At 39.5% G+C, this 4,014-nt stretch overlaps 1 non-coding gene across 1 annotated transcript; it reads left to right on the top strand.

Moving 5' to 3' along the window:
* The first annotated feature begins 2,876 nt into the window (after positions 1-2,876).
* On the top strand, positions 2,877-3,016 carry LOC123626303. Its single transcript, XR_006730793.1, has one exon. It is a non-coding gene; the product is annotated as a U4 spliceosomal RNA (small nuclear RNA).
* The last annotated feature ends 998 nt before the right edge of the window (positions 3,017-4,014 follow it).

Raw genomic sequence — 4,014 nt, 5'->3', positions numbered from 1 at the left:
ATTTTCATCCCTCCAATTTTTCCCTCTTGCCACTGTGTGATCCATCCTCCTGCCTCTGTTCCAGGCGGTCACCGATCTGCTTTCTACCACTATAAATTATTTAGTCTGTTGTAGAATTTTATATAAATGAAACCATGCAAGTAGTTTTCTTCTGTGACTGGCTGCTTTTGCTAAACAGAACCGTTTATGAGGTTCATCTTCATTGTTCCATACATTGTTAATTCTTTCTTCTTTTGTTGCTGAGTAGTATTCCACTGGATAGACAGAGCACAAGTCATCTGTTCATTTCTCCTGTTGAGTGATATTCAGGTGGCTTCCAGGTTGCGGCTATTATGAAAAACGCCGCTCTGAAGTTCACGTAGACGTCTTTTGTATGGACATTTTCATTTATCTCAGGCAAATAGCTGGGAGTAGAATTACTAGATCATATGGCAAGTGTATATTTAACTTTATAAGAAACTGCCAAACTCTTCCAATGTAACTGTGCCATTTTACACTCCCACCAGCCGTGGATGAGAGCTCCAGTTGCTCCATACCCTCACCAACACTTTGTATCATCTGTCCTGTTAATTTTAGCCATTCTCGTCTGTGTGTAGTGGTGTCTTATTGTGGTTTTAATTTGTACTTCCCTGCCAACTAAAGATTTTGAACATCTTTTCTTTATGCTTATTGGCCATTTGTATGTCTTCTTTTGCAAAGTATTAGTTCAATTATTTTGCCTGTTTTTTTTTACTGGGTTATTGGTCTTATTATTAATATTTAGGTGTAAGAGTTCTTTAGATATTTTGGATACAAGTCTTTTGTTGTGTATGTATATATATATAAAATGAATATTTTTTGCTCAATATGTGGCTTACAGTTTAATTTTTTTTAAATAGTGTTTTTGGGAGAATGAAAATTTAAAATTTTTATAAAGTTCTATCTGTCAGCTGTTTTCATTGTTTATGATTTATTGTGTCCTAAGAAATCTTTGCCTATGCCTAGGTCACAAAGGTTTTCTCTTGTGTTTTAGTCTAGAAGATTAATAGGTTTAGTTTTTACATTTAGGTCACTGATTCATTTCGAGTTAATCTTTGTGTATGGTGTGAGGCAGGGGTCATGATTTTTTTTTTTCCATATAGATATGTTTCAGTGCCAGCTTCCTTTTCTCATTGAATCACCTTGGCACCTTTGTCAAATATCAATGATTATGTGTATATATATCTATTTTTGGACTCTCTATTCTGTTTAATTGATATATGTCTATTGTTATGCTAATACCACACTTATTTGATAACTGTAGATTTACAGTAATTCTTTTTTTTTTTTTTTTTTGGAGACAGAGTCTCGCTGTGTTGCCTGGGCTAGAGTGAGTGCCGTGGAATCAGCCTAGCTCACAGCAACCTCAAACTCCTGGGCTCAAGCGATCCTCCTGCCTCAGCCTCCCGAGTAGCTGGGACTACAGGCATGCACCACCATGCCGGCTAATTTTTTCTATATATTTTTAGTTGTTCAGATAATTTCTTTCTATTTTTTCATAGAGACAGGGTCTCACTCTTGCTCAGGCTGGTCTCGAACTCCTATCCTCAAGTGATCCTCTTGCCTCGGCCTCCCAGAGTGCTAGGATTACAGGCGTGAGCCACTGCACCCGGCCTACACTTTCTTGATAACTACAGATTTACAGTAATTCTTGAAATCAAATAGCTCCAACTTTGTTCTGTTTTTCAAAATTGTTTTGGCTATTCTAGTTTGTTTGGATTCCCGTATACAATTTAGAATCAACTTGATGATTTCTACCAAAAAAAGAAAAAGTCTACTGGAATTTTGATCAGGATTCTGTTAAATCTATAGATCAATATGGGGAAAATTGACATTTTACACATGAAGCTGTATATGTCTCCATTTATTTAAATCTTCTTTACTTTCTCTCAGCCGGGTTTTGTAGTTTTCGGTGTAAAAATCTTACATGTTTTGTTACATGTATCCCTAAGGATTTTATCCTATTTGATGCTATCAGGTCTTCTTTTCTTTTCTCTTTTGTGACAGAGTCTCGCTCTGTCACCCCAGGTAGAGTGCAGTGGAATGATCATAGCTCACTGTAACCTCAAACTCCTAGGCTCAAGTGATCCTCCTGCCTCAGGCTCCCAAGTAGTTGGGAATAGAGGTGTGCACCACCACTCCTGGCTAATTTTTTTTTACTTTTGGTAGAGACAGGGTCTCCCTCTTGCGCAGGCTGGCCTCAAATTCCTAACCTCAAGAGATCCTCCCGCCTCAGCCTCCCAGAGTGCTAGGATTATAGGCGGGAGCCACTGCACCTGGCCAATCATAAACATTTTTATACATTTAATTTCTCAAGTGTTTGTTGCTAGTATAAAGAAATACATTTTATATATTGACTTTGTATCCTTTGACCTTGCTAAATGGAATTTTTAGTTTTAAAAGTTTTGTTCTATTGTAAATTCCTTAGGATTTTCTTTATGCATAACCATGTCTATAAATAAAGACAATTTAACTTTGTATTTTCCTACTCTTTTCTTGCCTTACTGTCCTGGCTAGGACCTCCAGTACAATGTTTTATAGAAGTGGTGAGAGCAGACATTCTTGTCTTGTTCCCAGTCTTAGGGAGAAAAGTGTTTAAGTATTCAGACTTTCAGCATTAAATGTGTTAGCTGTAGGTACTTAGAAGCTGCCTTTAACAACGTGAGGAAGTTTCCTTCTATTCCTACACTGTTAGAGTTTGTTTGTTTTTGTTGTGAAGTCATGAATCGGTGTTAATTTTATCAAGTGTTTTTTCACATTTTAACATGACCACGAAGTGAACCTGGATATATTCTTTTTTAAAAAACTGAAGTGAGATTCACGTAACATACAATTAACCACTCAAAAGTGAACAGATTATCTTTGCGCAGTGGCAGTATCGTAGCCAATGAGGTTTACCTGAGGCGTGATTATTGGTAATTGAAAACTTTTCCCATACCCGGCCGTGATGTCTTGTGATATAGTCTGCATTGGCAATTTTTGACAGTCTCTATGGAGACTGAATAGAAAAAAAAGTGAATAGTTCAGTGACATTGCACGACTATCACCTCTCTCTGGTTCCGAAGCATCTTTATCACCCCAAAAGGAAACCCCACACCTATTAAACTGTCACTCCCCATTTCCCTCTCCTTCCAGCCCCTGGGAACCTCTAATCTGCATTCTGTCCCTATGGATTTGCCTATTCAGGACTCCTCATATAAATGGAATCATTCCATATGTGACATTGTATGCCTGGCTTCTTTCACTTAGCATCATGTTTTTGAGGTTCATGTACATTGCAGCATAGATCGGCACTCTGTTCCTTTTCCTGGCTGCATGCTGTTCCGTCACTGTGTGAGCGTACCACCATCTGTTTACCCAGGTACGTTCTCAACCACTATTCTGTGCTACCTCTCTATGTGCCAGGTGCTATGTTTGGCTCTAAGATACAGTGGAGAACAAAAGAAAATAGGTCTTGTCGAACTAGAGCTTAAGTGGCTTCTGGAACTTAGTATTCTCTGTGGCAATTATATACATCCATCTCGGATCGCACTGGGGTCCTGTGAGGGCCTGCTCCTTTAGCTCTATAGCCCTAGTGTCTAGCCCAGCGCTATTAGCTGAATAGATGAGTTTAATCTGGGAAGGCTTCATGGAGGAAGCAGCTTTTGAGCAGATCCTTGAAGTTGGAGGAATTGAGCAGTTTCCTTCCACCCACAGTGACTAATAACCATAGCCACTGTTTATTAAGCACATACCTGTGCTGGGCTATCCAGCTAGTGAGGGGCAGAGGAGAGCTTGGATTTGAATCCACGTCCCTAACGAGTATACCTCCAAGCCTGGTTCCAGATTAGGGCTTGGGTCTTCCTACTCTGTATTCTATCTCCCCTGTTTTCTTCTGGGGACATCTGGACGGGACTAGAGAGTGACAAAATAATGGTCGACGTGGCCAAAGCCTGGACTTGGCACACGCTGATATCTTGGGACCGACACTTCACCTCCTACCCTTCCAGGTCCTTC

Source organism: Lemur catta, chromosome 21, assembly GCF_020740605.2.
Source record: "Lemur catta isolate mLemCat1 chromosome 21, mLemCat1.pri, whole genome shotgun sequence".
NCBI classification, from domain to species: domain Eukaryota; kingdom Metazoa; phylum Chordata; class Mammalia; order Primates; family Lemuridae; genus Lemur; species Lemur catta.
This window is presented reverse-complemented; position numbering and strand designations above follow the sequence as displayed.